The following is a 17,529-nucleotide window of genomic DNA, read 5'->3' on the forward strand; positions in this document are numbered from 1 at the left end:
AAAAAAATTCCGGTAAAATGTATAATGAGTGAAAAGATAAGAATGCTACCATGCAGGCAACGTAATAATAGCCTTCACATTTCCCTCCCTTATTTGTCAGGCTTATTGTATTACCCAGCATAACCAGACCCCTGAGCATAATAATAATTCTTACCCTCCATCCCATCTAAATCATCATCTCCGTTCTTTGATTATTGAAACTGAAACACCATTTTGTCTAAACCCTTATCTTCCATCTGCGTGGTAATCATGCGTTCTGGAAAAAGTTAAAAATGGTGGTGCCTTATGGATATGGCAGATTTTGCATGTAACTTGAACTACCAGGTTCCTCCTCCCTTTCAGAGTTTTGACCAGTTATGTAATAATGGGATGCCCAAGGTTCTTGATGGGTTGCTTGGCTGTATATCTAACTTTGATTAAAATCCAGTCTAACTGCTTGGCCTGATCTTTCCCAATAATTTGGATCTGAGTTGTAACCATAGTTTGAAGCCAGCTCTTGAGGATTCTGATAGGGTAATGTGTTTGTATCTTTGTAGGTATTGTCATTCAGGTATGACACAGCAGACAGTCTAGCTTCAGTAGCTGTGAAACCAGGCCCTGGATTATGTCCTTCAGAACCATGCATGAAGCCATTGTTTACTGGATCTACATACGATACAGAGAAATTATTGCTGGGCTTTTTTGGTTCAAAGATGTTCACACATTCACTAGTTGATGGAACAACTACTATGAAAGAAGGATCAAAGAGGCCATCAAAATAGAAACTAATACAAGTTGTCTTTAGCAAGATGATGGATTAAAGATTACTTGCAGACTTGTAGTTGGCTTTCATCTCTTAGGAATAATGAAGTGCAAAGCAACAACTGAAGTTTTTCCCTGTGCTCAGTAGTCTAGGTTGTAGGTTGGGTTCTCACACTTGCATCTTAGAATATTTTATATCATGACAAGCATAATCAGCTTACCCCTTTTACTGTGGCTTAATAATGATAACAAAAGTCTATTATAATTCATGTTCAGCCGGTTATACAATTAGTTCATTAACAAATTAAGGAAGCATGTAAATATATATACCGAGGAAAGATGAAAAATCTTGACACTAAAGTCCTGATGATGAACATTAGTTTGTGGGCTTAAAACATCAAAAGAACTATGAACCAAATCACATATACTCCAACAACCAATGGAGGAATTCCTTCATTCGTCAATGGATGAAATGCCTTCATTACTCAAACTGCAACTTTCAACGATCTAAAGTTATATTACTTATTGTCCTAATAAAATTCAAGTTTATCATTTATAGCTTACGTGTGTGTAAGTTACATAATTAAAATCAAGGATGCTCCCTCATAAAATGGAAATAAATAGCCAAACCAAAATAAGGCAATGCTGTAGTTTCCAAAATAAGGCAAGGCTGTAGTTTGAGAGTTTAAAAAAATACACACTATTATGGCAAGGCTGTAGTTTCCAAGAGCATATGGAAAGTAATACAGGGGCAAGTTTGTGGCATCAAGTCATAGGGAAAAAATATGTGGACCTATGATCTTTGGAGGAATGGATTAGATTTCCAAATAAAATTGTTACAAATGTCTCAATGGTTAAAAGGCTCTTGTTCAATCTTTTCCTCTGTTGGGCAATTGGCAATGTGGAGAATAGGAAATGGATTGAATGTGAAAATAGGTGAAGACACCTAGCTCCACAATATTAATGAAGAAACTATCAAGACCCTGGCAATGGCATACTCACTCAAGCTGATGTTATGTCCAAAATTGATCACCATATAGAAACAACACTGGAAATTTGCAAGGTCAACAGGCTTGGAAGGAGGTTCAAAGGACAATCGAGATGGATATGTTAACATATTACAACTAAGTACAATGTGGAGAATAGGAAATGGAGAGAAAGTGAGAATAGGTGACGATCCCTAGGTGAGGTTTAAAAGGCTCCAGGAGATTAATGAAGAAACTATTCAGACCCTGCATAACAATGGCACACACTCAAGCTGATATTGTGGATCCAAATTTGACCACCATGCAGAAACAACACTAGATATCAACAAGGTTCTTGATGGGTTGCTTGGCCGTATATCTGACTTTGATTAAAATCCGGTCTGACTGCTTGGCCTGATCTTTCATTGACAAATTAGTTCATTAGCAAATTAAGGAAGCATGTAAATATATATACCGAGGAAAGATGAAATATCTTGACACTAAAGTCCTAATGATGAACCTTAGTTTGTGGGCTTAAAACATCAAAAGAACTATGAACCAAATCACATATACTCCAACAACCAATGGAGGAATTCCGTCATTCATCAATGGATGAAATGCCTTCATTACTCAAACTGCAACTTTCAACGATCTAAAGTTATATTACTTATTGTCCTAATAAAATTCAAGTTTATCATTTATAGCTTATGTGTGTGTAAGTTACATGATTAAAATCAACGATGCTCCCTCATAAAATGGAAAGAAATAGCCAAACCAAAATAAGGCAAGGCTGTAGTTTCCAAAATAAGGCAAGGCTGTAGTTTGAGAGTTTAAAAAAATACACACTATTATGGCAAGGCTGTAGTTTCCAAGAGCATATGGAAAGTAATACAGGGGCAAGTTTGTGGCATCAAGTCATAGGGCAAAAATATGTGGACCTATGATCTTTGGAGGAATGGATTAGACTTCCAAATAAAATTATTACAAATGTCTCAATGGTTAAAAGGCTCTTGTTCAATATTTTCCTCTGCTGGGCAATTGGCAATGTGGAAAATAGGAAATGGATTGAATGTGAAAATAGGTGAAGACACCTAGCTCCACAAGATTAATGAAGAAACTATCAAGACCCTGGCAATGGCATACTCAGTCAAGCTGATGTTATGTCCAAAATTGATCACCATATAGAAACAACACTGGAAATTTGCAAGGTCAACAGGCTTGGAAGGGGTTCAAAGGACAATCGAGATGGCTATGTTAACATATTACAACTAAGTACAATGTGGAGAATAGTAAATGGAGAGAAAGTGAGAATAGGTGAAGATCCCTAGGTGAGGTTTAAAAGCCTCCAGGAGATTAATGAAGAAACTATTGAGACCCTACATAACAATGGCACACACTCAAGCTGATATTGTGGATCCAAATTTGACCACCATGCAGAAAAAACACTAGATATCAGCAAGGTTCTTGATGGTTGCTTGGCTGTACATCTGACTTTGATTAAAATCCGGTCTAACTGCTTGGCCTGAACTTTCATTAACAAAATTAGTTCATTAACAAATTAAGGGAGCATGTAAATATATATACCGAGGAAAGATGAAATATCTTGACACTAAAGTCCTGATGATGAACCTCAATTTGTGGGCTTAAAACATCAAAAGAACTATGAACCAAATCACATATACTCCAACAACCAATGGAGGAATTCCTTCATTCATCAATGGATGAAATGCCTTCATTACTCAAACTGCAACTTTCAACGATCTAAAGTTATATTACTTATTGTCCTAATAAAATTCAAGTTTATCATTTATAGCTTACGTGCGTGTAAGTTACATAATTAAAATCAAGTATGCTCCCTCATAAAATGGAAAGAAATAGCCAAACCAAAATAAGGCAAGGCTGTAGTTTCCAAAATAAGGCAAGGCTGTAGTTTGAGAGTTTAAAAAAATACACACTATTATGGCAAGGCTGTAGTTTCCAAGAGCATATGGAAAGTAATACAAGGGCAAGTTTGTGGCATCAAGTCATAGGGAAAAAATATGTGGACCTATGATCTTTGGAGGAATGGATTGGACTTCCAAATAAAATTATTACAAATGTCTCAATGGTTAAAAGACTCTTGTTCAATCTTTTCCTCTGCTGGGCAATTGGCAATGTGGAGAATAGGAAATGGATTGAATGTGAAAATAGGTGAAGACACCTAGCTCCACAAGATTAATGAAGAAACTATCAATACCCTAGCAATGGCATACTCACTCAAGCTGATGTTATGTCCAAAATTGATCACCATATAGAAACAGCACTGGAAATTTGCAAGGTCAACAGGCTTGGAAGGAGGTTCAAAGGACAATCGAGATGGCTATGTTAACATATTACAACTAAGTACAATGTGGAGAATAGGAAATGGAGAGAAAGTGAGAATAGGTGAAGATCCCTAGGTGAGGTTTAAAAGGATCCAGGAGATTAATGAAGAAACTATTGAGACACTGCATAACAATGGCACACACTCAAGCTGATATTGTGGATCCAAATTTGACTACCATGCAGAAACAGTACTAGATATCAGCAAGGTTCTTGATGGGTTGCTTGGCTGTATATCTTACTTTGATTAAAATCTGGTCTAACTGCTTGGCCTGATCTTTCCTAATCATTTGGATCTGAGTTGTAACCATAGTTTGAAGCCACCTCTTGAGGATTCTGATAGGGTAATGTGTTTTTACCTTTGTAGGTATTGTCATTCAAGTACGACACAGTGGACAGGCTAGCTTCAATAGCTGTGAAACCAGGCCCTGGATTATGTCCTTCAGAACCATGCATGAAGCCATTGTTTACTGGATCTACATACGATACAGAGAAATTATTGCTGGGCTTTTTTGGTTCAAATATGTTCACACATTCACTAGTTGATGGAACAACTACTATGAAAGAAGGATCAAAGAGGCCATCAAAATAGAAAATAATACAAGTTGTCTTTAGCAAGATGATGGATTAAAGATTAGTTGTAGACTTGTAGTTGGCTTTCATCTCTTAGGAATAATGAAGTGCAAAGCAACAACTGAAGTTTTTCCCTGTGCTCAGTAGTCTAGGTTGTAGGTTGGGTTCTCACACTTGCATCTTAGAATCTTTTATATCATGACAAGCATAATCAGCTTACCCCTTTTACTGTGGCTTAATAATGATGACAAAAGTCTATTATAATTCATGTTCAGCGGGTTATACAATTAGTTCATAACAAATTAAGGAAGCATGTAAATATATATACCGAGGAAAGATGAAATATCTTAACACTAATGTCCTAATGATGAACCTTAGTTTGTGGGCTTAAAACATCAAAAGAACTATGAACCAAATCACATATACTCCAACAACCAATGGAGGAATGCCTTCATTCATCAATGGATGAAATGCCTTCATTACTCAAATTGCAACTTTCAACGATCTAAAGTTATATTACTTATTGTCCTAATAAAATTCAAGTTTATCATTTATAGCTTACGTGTGTGTAAGTTACGTAATTAAAATCAAGGATGCTCCCTCATAAAATGGAAAGAAATTGCCAAACCAAAAGAAGGTTGAGAGTTTAAAAAAATACACACTATTATGGCAAGGTGTAGTTTCCAAGAGCATATGGAAAGTAATATAGGGGCAAGTTTGTGGCATCAAGTCATAGGGCAAAAATATGTGGACCTATGATCTTTGGAGGAATGGATTAGACTTCCAAATAAAATTATTACAAATGTCTCAATGGTTAAAAGGCTCTTGTTCAATCTTTTCCTCTGCTGGGCAATTGGCAATGTGGAGAATAGGAAATGGATTGAATGTGAAAATAGGTGAAGACACCTAGCTCCACAAGATTAATGAAGAAACTATCAAGACCCTGGCAATGGCATACTCACTCAAGCTGATGTTATGTCCAAAATTGATCACCATATATAAACAGCACTGGAAATTTGCAAGGTCAACAGGCTTGGAAGGAGGTTCAAAGGACAATTGAGATGGCTATGTTAACATATTACAACTAAGTACAATGTGGAGAATAGGAAATGGAGAGAAAGTGAGAATAGGTGAAGATCCCTAGGTGAGGTTTAAAAGGCTCCAGGAGATTAATGAAGAAACTATTGAGACCCTGCATAACAATGGCACACACTCAAGCTGATATTGTGGATCCAAATTTCACCACCATGCAGAAACAACACTAGATATCAGCAAGGTCAACAGGTTTGGAAGGATATTCGTTTGACAATCGAGTTGGCTATGTTAACAACTTAACATATTGCAACTAAGTACAATCAAAATTAGAGATAAGGAGGATGAATTAAATTGGTCTAACAACCTTGATTCAGTCGGCTACACAGCAAAGCTTGGTTACAAAGCAGTGCTCACAGAGAAAACACAAGGGGAGCCAGTATGCTGGTAGAGAAGCATATGGAAAATCAAAGACTAAGTCAAAACTAAGTTGTGTTTAGAAAAAAGATATTGAAATTTAACTGAGGATATAAACCTAGGATACCTACCACAGTCCGGGTAGAATTTGAATATTTTTCTTAACCAGACCATATAAGGGTTCCCCTACATATTAGCATCACTGGTTGTACTTTGTAGTCCCATTTACCTATCTGTCAGGCTTTATTTAGACTTAAATAAAATTATCTTGCCTTATCTACATTGTTTCTCAGCCTTATATCTTATGCTACAAAATTAGATAGAACTTTGTAATAAAGGCAGGACAACCTTTCAATCTGAGTCTTGACTTGCAGCATCCTACAAGTTGGTCAGGCTTAAATTTTTCTGTTGGCAGGTATTGAACGATGATACTATATCTATAAAATATATTTCTTCTGTACTAACTGTATTGCCTAGAATATTTTGGTCATTGAAGTTGTGGGTTGGCAGGCTCTAATAGCCCACTTGGAGCACAACCCCTTGAAAAATTTGACTTTAAGAAGAATTACATGAGAAAATTGCTGTCACTTAGATGTCAGTAAAAATAGGTAGGTCTTTAGACTTTTGATCATAGTTGAGAACATTCCTGAGATAACTTTCTTTGATACTCCAGACTATAAAATTTCTGAGAATGCTGCAAAATGGAAAACCTCTTGAGGAAATATCTTTAGCAAGAAGCCAAGCAGAATTTGAATATTTTTCTTAACCAGACCATATAAGATTTTGTTGTTATCACGAAGAAACTTGGCCAGCTTTACCCTTGACTAGTATATCATAAAGGAGATCCTTCAATGAAAAAGGTTTGCTTTGATCATAAAAAGAAAAATGCAGGTTTTGATAATTCTAGATCTGTGTTATTTTCTAAGGTTCAATGTTCACCATTTTGCCCAAAACTGGAACTAGACATGCTTAAACCTTCTGCACTCCTCAAAATAGTTCCGCTTACACTGTTTGATTTATAAAACAGAGAATGCCAAGCCAACTGAGCAATGGCATTCATCAACTCCTATATCTTCAGACTTGATTGTTTCTCTTGAAGTCTCATCTTCCTAAGGCTAGTGATTGGTCGGAAAGAAGCCCTGACTTTCAGTAGATGAGCTTTTCTCTAAACAAACCTCTTGATGTGGAAGTAATAGTGGCTTTCCTTGACCCTATCAAGACTTCCAAATTAAGCTTTCCATCTTATTATATTTTAACCATTTATTTTTCACATGCTAAGGGATGGAGGCTCTACCCTTTCCATACTTAGATTTCTAGTTGTTCAAATTTCTTCCTCAGGTAGCAATACCCTTTCATTTGGCTTAGCATTAGCTTTTGAGTTTTGGGCATGGTAGACATACTGTAAGATGGCTTGGGAGGAGGGGACCAGGTCCTGAATCCTGTCAACCAACTTCTGTAGGAAATTAGGAATAATTCAAAGAAAGTGATGTTGTTTCAATGTTATACGAATGAATTATTATATTTTATGTCTTAAAATTTAATAGTTTCCCATTATCATTGTTAAATAATTTTTGTGAAATTCCATTTTTCCTCAAAATTCAATTTCTGATATATGTTCTTTCAATGTTGACTCAACAATTATTTTGCAAAGTATAATTCTATTTTCTATGAACAAGTGAATTTATATGAAGCATATCTCAACGCTTGAAAACTGTTGATGCAGGTTTGCAGATCGATTGGAAATTTTACTTGTGGAATATTTAGTGAGATGTCAAAAGATAATCATGGGAAGAAACCATTAAGGCAACTAGATGTATTATCTTACTTTCAAAAGGCTCCATCCAAAAGTACACATTCTCTTCATGATTCAAGCTCCTTTGAACAATCTGTTACTGAGAGAGAGGTTAACTCTTGTGGAAATGCATTTGATATCCATACAATGGATGAAGAAATAGGTTCCTCAAGTGGTCAGGGTGAGATAAATGCAGTTTCAACAGAAATTGGTGATGAAAATGTTAAAGATTTTTCCTTGGAAAGTGACACAATCCATTCGCGGAAAAGGAAAAGAGGCCAGTGGGCCATAGGGAGACGATTCCAAGAAAATTGGTTCTCAAGTTTTCCATTTATTGAAGAAATACCTCCTACAAATGAGAAAGAGCTTTTCCGACAAGTTAGATGTATTGTGTGTAGTCGGAAAACTCAAAAGGAAGTGAAATTTCAGATGAAGCTAGATACGGTACAAAAGCATGCAGGAAAGGTGTATGAAAAGAAAACTGTAAATGGTAAAGAGAAATCTATTGTTAGATGGAAATCTTCCGAGGAATGCCGACATGTTGAATATGCAGAAGAATATAAAAAATATTTATTATGTAAGAGGAAACTTGAGGCGGACGGAGGAACCATCATATCTCTATTTGAAAAGACGATGGAAAGAAATTTGTTATCCAAGACGATACAATTGAGCACTGTATTTCACATCTTATCTAAAGGTCGTCCTATGACAGATTATCCAGATCACATGAAATTACTATCTTTTCTTCAAGTGCCAAACTTTTCATCTTCTCATTGGTCTGTAACTAGTGGTTGGGGATGGGCAGGATATCTAGCTCAAGTAGAAAAGGATGATTTGAAAGAGAAGATTGCAAATGCTAGGTTTTTGGCATTGTCTTTAGATGAGGTTACAGCGATAGATAATACTTCATGGATTTGCATGAGCATTTATATGGTTAATGACCATATTAGACATTCCTATCTACTTGGGATTAATAAGATGAGAGAGACTTCTACAGCTGAAAATATTTATGAACTTGTTCTTAATGGATTGAAGGAAAGTGGTATGGATGAATTAATGATTGCAAAAAAGGTGGTATGTGTTGGAGCAGATGGAGCAGCGGTAATGCAAGGACAAAGGAATGGCCTTTGTGTTAGGCTACAACTATCAGCTTCACCATATATGCTTAATATTCATTGTATGGCTCATAGGATGAATCTTGCGTTTAAAATAGTAAGCAAGTTTCCATCAGTTTCAAAATTTGAAGATCTTGTATTTGAGACTCATGCATACTTTTCTCGTAGTCCCAAACGATATTTAGAGTTTCAACAATTTGCAGATGGTATTACGGATGGAAGAAAACTACTGAAAGATGTTGATACAAGATGGATCTCATTAAATGGACCAGCTCAAAGACTATTTAGTGAGTTCAAATCTTTGGTAGGGTTGATGTATGAAAATCGCTATAATGTAGACAAAGCTCAAGATCTTCTTTCTCAACTAACTAATATAGAGACATTATTGACATTGGCTGGAATTCTTCCTATGCTACATGAAATGAATGTCCTCGTGAAAATGTCTCAGAATCGCACAATGTATATTGCGGAATACACAAATGCAAGAAAGTCAGCATGTCTTGCATTGGATAATTTGTATATGATGCCAGACTCTTTTACTGGTCCAGAGTTTAAAAGTTGGACTGAGATCATCAATATAGAAAATACTGAAATTTTTTTGACCTTTGATGAAAAAGGGATACTATGTATCGTAGTGCGTGGGTATATGGTTCCCTTTCATTATATTAGTAAGACGGGACGAATCACCAAAGATTTCCCCGTGTCAAGAGACCAATTTGATAATATTGTGATTTCAGTGAGACAAAATTTGATAGAAATTGCAAGATCACTATCATTAGAGATAAGAGAACGATTTCCTCGAGATGAATTGTTGGAGGCCATGTGTGTGGTATACCCTCAATATTGGAACAATTGTCAATGTCCAAGAACTTTAAAAGCTGATTTTCAAAAAAGATTAAAATGTTTAGTAGACCATTTTTGCAAGAAAGTCTCGATACATGGAGAACAAATTGAAGGTATTTTAGATTCATCAAAATTGTATCAACAAGGTGGACGCTTTGCTGAAACAATGTGGAAGCAATATCCTTTTTTGGAGAATCCTAATGAAAATGGTGTTATAACAAGATTATGGACTACTTTAAGTGCTAGCCAATACCTGCAAGAAAACATATCATAATATTTCAAATTAGCAGATTTGTGTCAAACCATGATTTTGGGATCAGTGGAGGATGAGAGAATGTTTAGTGCATTATCATTCTTGAAGTCAAAGTTGAGGAACAAGCTTGATAAACATGTGGATACATGTTTAAGATTATATGTAACAAAGTATGACATTGACAGTTTTCCATATGAAAGAGCACTAACTCTTTGGCGATCAGATTGTGATAGAAGGGGAGAAAACAATATAATAAATCTATCTAATGAACTTGATATAGAACATAATGTTTTGGAGGCTCATAATGACAGTTCATTTAGAGAAGATCATGTTCACAATTTAGAAAATGAGGACCAAGATGAGAACTGGGAAATTGAAATACCCTAGGACTCTTATTTTGGTATACATGTTCCATTGATCATGCAAAATTACTATATGTCAACTTCAGGTAAAAATAGGTTCTATATTTGTATTTTTCATTGTAACATTGCAGCAAAATTATTTTGATGTGTGTTATTTTAAGATTGATGTTTCATATTTAATCATTACATTGTTTGTTTCTTATCTGTGACAGGAAATAAAGCTGGATTTGGTGAGGTTGGGACCTATTTATTTTCACATAGATAGTGTCTGACTATTATTAAACGATAAATAACAAATTTAACAAGACTTTCAAGTCATTTGCTAGCCATTTCTTGTCAGTCATTTGTCAGGCATGTTTTCAAGTCTTTTAGGTACTAAGTTGTTCGCGTCCCCACATGTCCTTAGGACCATTAAGGGATGAGATAACATGAGTCAGTCCAACTCATGCCCCGAATTTACTTTTTACCTATTGATGTAAGTGTTTTGTTACCACTTATCACCAACAAAATTCTACCATAACATAAACCAGCTTGAAGACGACACTTCTCATCTTCCTTTTACATAAATGCTCTATGGATCTCCCTACTATACTTTTCCGAGACCAACGTCCCTTCTTGGTAGGTCTCTCCACCATACCACTAATCACACAATAGTAACTACTGCCTTCTATAAATCTCTCTAGTCTCAGTTATTTGTGTCCCTGTCACACTCGACCAATATAATCTTGCAGGTCTACTTTTTTATCATATCTTTATTTTTTGTTATTTTGTGTATTTAACATTAGCACCATCCAAGAGTAACGAGTTAGTGTCCTTTGGATTTGATCTTTGATTTGAAATGAAGTCAGATTTGATGAAGCTGGGACCTATTTCTTTTCACATAGATAGTGTCCTAGTATTAAATGATAAATAACTAATTTAAGAAGTCTAACGCTAAGCAACAATGGTCTTATTCAAGTACATGAAATTGCATTGATGTCTAGCTCTAATATCGTAGAAAATTTTAGCAGTTTGTTTGCTGCTTGTTTAGAGGATATTGTAAAGTTTGAAATTTTTGGTTTATTTTGGTCATATTTTTTTAGTCGCTTGACTCATTTCATGCATAGATCGACAGATCTAGTTTTATTTTTATAATTATTGTTGTTTTCTTTATATATTTGGTGGTTTGAGGAAAGATATTTGATTTCCTTTCACTTTGTGGCATGATTTCAACATCTTCACCTTTTAGAATATAGTAAAATATTATTCTTATTTTATGTTTTCTTGGAAAAGAATTATTGATATTTGGAAAGGGAAATAAGCCATAGGTAGCTAAGCGAAGAGAAAAATGGTCTATGTACTAGGTTCCTGCGCATTCATCGTAGGAGACCTATTGGCATGAGATCGACATTCCTTTTATGCAATTACACTTTTCAAGGCAGAGCTGAGTTTGCTGACTTGGGAAGAACACTGACAGCTGATCATAATGCTAAGGAGATTATAATGTTGGTTTCAAAAATAGGATTGTGAAAATTGTTTGCACTAGTTCTTCTTTTGGTCATATTTACTACCAAATTTGTGTCTTGCTGATTTTTTACATTTGTAATGACCTTGTGCAGAGATGGTTTGAAGAGCCCGATGTTAGAGTGTGAAGACTCTCTACAAACCACAAGGACTACATTTTCTTGGAGGGCAGTCGATGTTCTTGGTGTTGCTGAGTCTTTTCGCTCGAAGCGTAAATGGATACAATGGTATGGCCATAACATCACTTAATTTGATCCTCTTTACTAATCTCCTAATATCATTTCAATACATCGAATTGCTTTGTTTTCATGGAATCCAGAGATACATCAGTAATGTTATTTTGTCTTGGAAATACTAAATTATTTTGTTTTGATATCACCCAGTTTGAGTTGTTCTTTGCAACTACCACTTGATCATTTAACAAGCATTTGAAATTCAAAATGCAATAAAGCTCTTTTAGTTTTTTTCCAGAAGAAGATTAGATGTTGCACTTGGTACCATAGGCCTTGTAAAAGGGTTGTACTCCATTTCAGTCTATGGCAGTAGACTGATTTCTAACTGCTCCATGTACCCACATATGATATAATATTTTTCATTGTTGGCTTGCTGAATATACAAAGAGAAAATTGCTTAACAATATTGCTTAATTTGACAACAATTTTACTTTTATTTGATACAAGAGTGGAGGTAGTCTTAAGTTTTACCTATTTCTCAGTAGTTGTTCTCCTTCGACAACAACATCATCCTTCAACAAATACATTCCAGCTTGTACAGAGGAAAGTTGATGTTTAGTAGAGGGCACATAAGAGATCCTCTAATGGAGGCGCAATAGTTTAGTAGGATCACTGGATGAAGCACATGTATGAATGTATTGTCTTCAATTAGGAAGGCACAGTTACCCATCCAGTGGAGGGCATGCATGAATGTCTATTTTGTGAATGGTGTACTTTTCTAAGTGTGTTGGGTGCATGCGTTCATGCGTTTAGTCTACCGTACTGGGTCTTGTATTTGAAGCAGTGTTATCCACACGTGATGGTGATATCCACTAGGTTCATTAGGGTTAGGGATATTCGATGAAGCCATATTCAATGGTTCAAGTCCTATAAAAGCTAGATTGACGAATTACAAAGAAATGATTGGACACACATCTCACTCAAAAACGATGACTCAAAATCCCTATAGAACCTTGTGATATGTTGTTATGGATAGTGCTTACCTGTGACTTTATACCTCTACAACTTCAGCCGAGTTCTGTAGGGGGGAATTATAATTTCCCCTAGTGCTAATTCACCATACTACTTGACCTCATGGAAGATCTGCTCAGATAGTGGAGCGCGAGGCTCGAGGTGGGGTGAGGTGCTTTTTATGCACACATGTGAACCCTTAAAAATGTCATTCCTAGGCTAGGGTGGAACACTCTATCTAGAATAGGTTTCTTGCTAGTTTTACACACTTACCTCATGCTGTCCTCATGTTGTTCTGGCACTTCCTCTCATTCTGAGGATGGTATCCAGGGTAAACCCAAATTATTTGGGGTACGATGCAATCAACAATACATTCATTAAGAGGTCAACATGTCACTTGTGAGAATTGGTCCTGGTTGTGGAGGGATAACATTCCCCCTCAATTGCTTGGGCTAGACCCAATTGACTAAAATGCTTTTTGCAAAATATATCCTGAGAAAACCCAGGGAACTTTGCCTCATTATGAGGATAGCACCTAGGCTTAAGCAAATTCTTTAGGGCCAAAGGCCATATCAACATGTCATTCGTGGGAATAGAATCATTGTAGGGAGGATAACAATCATTCCACCTAACCAGTGGAGCTAGACCCAATTGACATTAGATGTGTTTGCAGTTAGACAAAGGTGTAGGAATTTTGGAAATGAGTTTTTTGGTGTTTTTGGATGCATCACTACTTGTAGTGCTCAGGAGCACGAGTATTTCAAAGATCTAGGTTTTGTACCCTGACTTGTATATTAGCTGTGGGGATAAAAATACTATTGGCCTGTTGTAGTGTAGCCTGCATCATCTCACCAGTGAGTTTCTCTTTGGATACTAGTAAAACAGATGGAACCCTGTGTAAGTAACATGATCAAGTATACCATGTTTAAAAAAAATTATTTTACCACATTTGCTGAGGATTTGCACCATTGGTGTAGCTGGGTTGTGGTGGTTCTAGTTCTTCAAGACTATTGAACAAAACTTTATTTGGAAATTAAGTTGTTTATGATTGTCAAATATGACTGATCATTTGAAATTCTTTGCCATCTGTTGTTACGGACAGGGTATTTTATAATATTGTGCAATATGGCTTTCTATGCTTTATAGCGCAAGTATTTACTTGTTATGTTGATGTGTAGAGGATATGATATTCAAGTGGTTTTTATGTTTGTTTTGATGATAACATCTCAATGGTGATGGAACCCTATAGCTCAGGAAGCCTACAATGCTGAATTAGTGCTTAGTTGTTGTTGGGAAAAGTATCCAATTCGGAATGCCCCTATCCCACTCTAAGAGGTGATAGTGCCTTAGCAACAAAGGAAGTAAACTAATTGAGTATTCTTCTTTACGAAATGTAAATGAGGAAGAAGGATCTAACTAACCTGTATCTTTCGCTAGTTTGTTGATCCAACTGCTCCTCTCTTCAGTAGCTCCCAGCTCCCAGCTCCCTCACCGGCCCAACTTCACCGAATTCCTGCAAGATCACAAGAGAGAGAAACTACAAGAAGATACAGATATACATTCATAAAAAGCTCAAGATTAGATTAAGCTAAACATGTAAGCATAACAAAACATCATTGATACACAGCATGTAGGAGAAACTCAAATAGTTTATTGATAGAGTAATAAAGTCCAAGAGGAGATACAACCAAGTGAGGCCCAATCCAGCATCTACCTCCCAGCAAAGGAATCCATCCCTCTCCTCCAACAAAGCATAAATCACCCAATGTACTAATCTCAATCTCAAACCAACAGCAATTCTCTGCAAAGTACAAAATTCCAGCCTCTTGAACCTCTGGGTGAGAGATCCATATATAGATGTAAGCAGAGAGGATGAGTCAGCTTATGTTTTGACTTGTGGCTTCTCTCTGTCAGTTCTTGCTTCCACTTGGAGGTTGAGAACCTCTTACTCATCACTAGTCGAATTCATTGAGGCAAGTGTCATTGGAGAAGATTCTGGAAGCTTCCAGGGTCTTTCCTCCTCGTTGAATGAGCTTGCCATTTGTCATTTCCCGCTCAGCGCACCCTGGTAGTGCTTCCACCTGCGTTGCAGTGCAACTAGCCAGTGTAAACTCTGCATTTCAACGCAGGCAGCTAGTGGAGCCTCTGAATTGATCCTGAATTGACTATTTCTGAGTGGTTTTTGGTGGAGAACTTCTGGGAGAAGCTGTCATTGGTTGACCTTGTTCCTTTAGGAGTTGTAACAACATCTTTAGGGACTTTGGATCCCTTGAATTATGGACATTTCATGCTTATAGCTATAAGGCACAAAAATGTCTATAACAGTTGCCCCCTAAAGTATGAGGCCGTTTATCGGTTGAAATGCTTTATTAGGAGGATCCGAAGTTCATTCAATGCTGGGAGGAGACCTGTAATAAGATACAATACAATACATTATTTTTCATATTGTTTTCATGATCTAGCTGAGGCGGGCATTCCCATGCTCATCTTTATAAATTCATTTTTTTGTACATAGGACAGACAATTGTCTGATGATAGACTGATGATCCTGCTGAAATCATCATCCTTTGGTAGGATGATTATCTGTGCTGCAATGCTGTACATGTCAATGTCTTTATTTTTCCTGAATATATATCGCAGCCTGGATGGATGAAACTAGATCCGGGGTCTTCAAACTCGTTCGATCTTCACTCTAAGTACAAGTCGATCCATGTGAGAAATGTTCTGAGGTCGAACATGGAAAGACATCGATTGATTACCGATCAATGATGTAAACTGTTAACAAGCGCGAGAGGAATCACCGATAATGATAATGACCCTCAAGGTACTGCAGTACAATTCACGTGGTTTGAATAAAGGACTTGGCGTCGAACACCATGCAAAATCTTTCGGTCGAAGGTCATTGATGTATACCTGTTGCCGGATGTGAGAAACTTGCCATTGAGGCATGAAAGCTTCAAAGTACTGAAGGGGTTGTTCCTAGATCAACTTCTTGGATAATGAGCTGATGTCGACAAGAAGCGATCCGTCAAAGGAGAGCCTTAATGTATCCCACAGCAGTGACACGGAACGGAGCAAATGATTTTGATGGAGGTGAAAACGATCCGATGATATATGATTCAAGGTGGCGGTCATGAAAGAATGAAGGATAATGTATGGTAGTGGATGGGACACGGTCGACTTCTCTGGATGACTTCTCTTGAACATATCGGTGACACTTGTGTGATGGATTGGTAGCATTTACCCCAAAGATGGATGGTATGGCGAGACCATGGCGATGTGACCGGTGAATGAAACAACCCAACCCGACTCAGGCACGGAGTGGAAGTGTCATGTTCAAGAGTGACTTGCTACCAATAAAGTTCTTTGAGTTTCTTCCCAATTTTTCCCCAGTCATTGCTGACCAGTACCTCTTTATTTTTGTCAAGCTTGAGGAGGATAACATATGCTTGTTCTATAATTTGCCCTTCGGGCAAACCCATCGCTACGTTTTAACGAGCCTACCGATAGTGAAACTCGTTCTCATCTAAAGACAAGCTTGTCGCTATTTAATGTTTTTAACGAGTCTAACGACAAAGATAACTCGGTCCTTTTCATTTTTAGAGAGTCTGAAAAGGTACATAAAGTCAACTCCGAAAGTCCTTTTTCGTCATCTAATCCCTTAAGTCCGAAAAAGTATAAAACAATACAGAAGGGATGAGTTTTCGATAGTTTTAATGAGCCGAACAAAACAAGCACTCGATCTTTTTGTGCAATAATCCCTCAGGTCCAAAAAGATTAAAATCTAGAGGAGGGATAGCACTTCCGGTCGCTTTAACGAGCTGGAAGGCCAAAACTCGGCAATCTTTTCACATTTTACGAGTCAGATGAAAAGAGCTTAAAGAAGACTCGTCTTTTGAGGAACGAGTGATAAAACGTGTTAGCAGCTGATTCCAGGTAAGGGTTGGAATTTTCCAATCACGGCAGTGTCACGAGGATGGCTAGTGAAATCCCTCTTCGCAGCTGTTCCTCAAAATGGGTAAACAATGAAATGGAGGTGAACGATCGGCCAAATGAAAAAGTGGAGGTGATGGTGCAAACACGACCAAGGCTTTAATGGCTGATAATGTTACATTCACGGTGGTTATTTACCGGAGGGTAGTTCATTTTTTAACGAGCTTAAACGCGGAAAAACAGTGCTCAATCTTATGTTTATTTTTTAACGAGCATGAACTATGCACTAAAACTGCTCGATAACATGGTCTATTTTTGATTTTTTACCATAAATAGCTTTGCCTTTTCAAAGGTAGTACTGTACCCTCAATTGCTGCATCAAACTAGTTAGAAATGAATAACATTTGCTTGAAAATGAGATTAAAACACTAATATTTCACTTTGAACTACATAAA

At 36.8% G+C, this 17,529-nt stretch overlaps 1 pseudogene; it reads left to right on the forward strand.

Moving 5' to 3' along the window:
* Positions 1-291: 291 nt before the first annotated feature.
* Positions 292-17,529, forward strand: part of LOC149162649 (boron transporter 1-like) — a 42,031-nt pseudogene continuing 24,793 nt past the window's right edge.

The sequence above is a fragment of the Pinus tabuliformis genome, chromosome 5_2, assembly GCF_031772625.1.
Source record: "Pinus tabuliformis cultivar Carrire ecotype Pingquan chromosome 5_2, CPIR1, whole genome shotgun sequence".
In the NCBI taxonomy this organism is placed as follows: Eukaryota; Viridiplantae; Streptophyta; class Pinopsida; order Pinales; family Pinaceae; genus Pinus; species Pinus tabuliformis.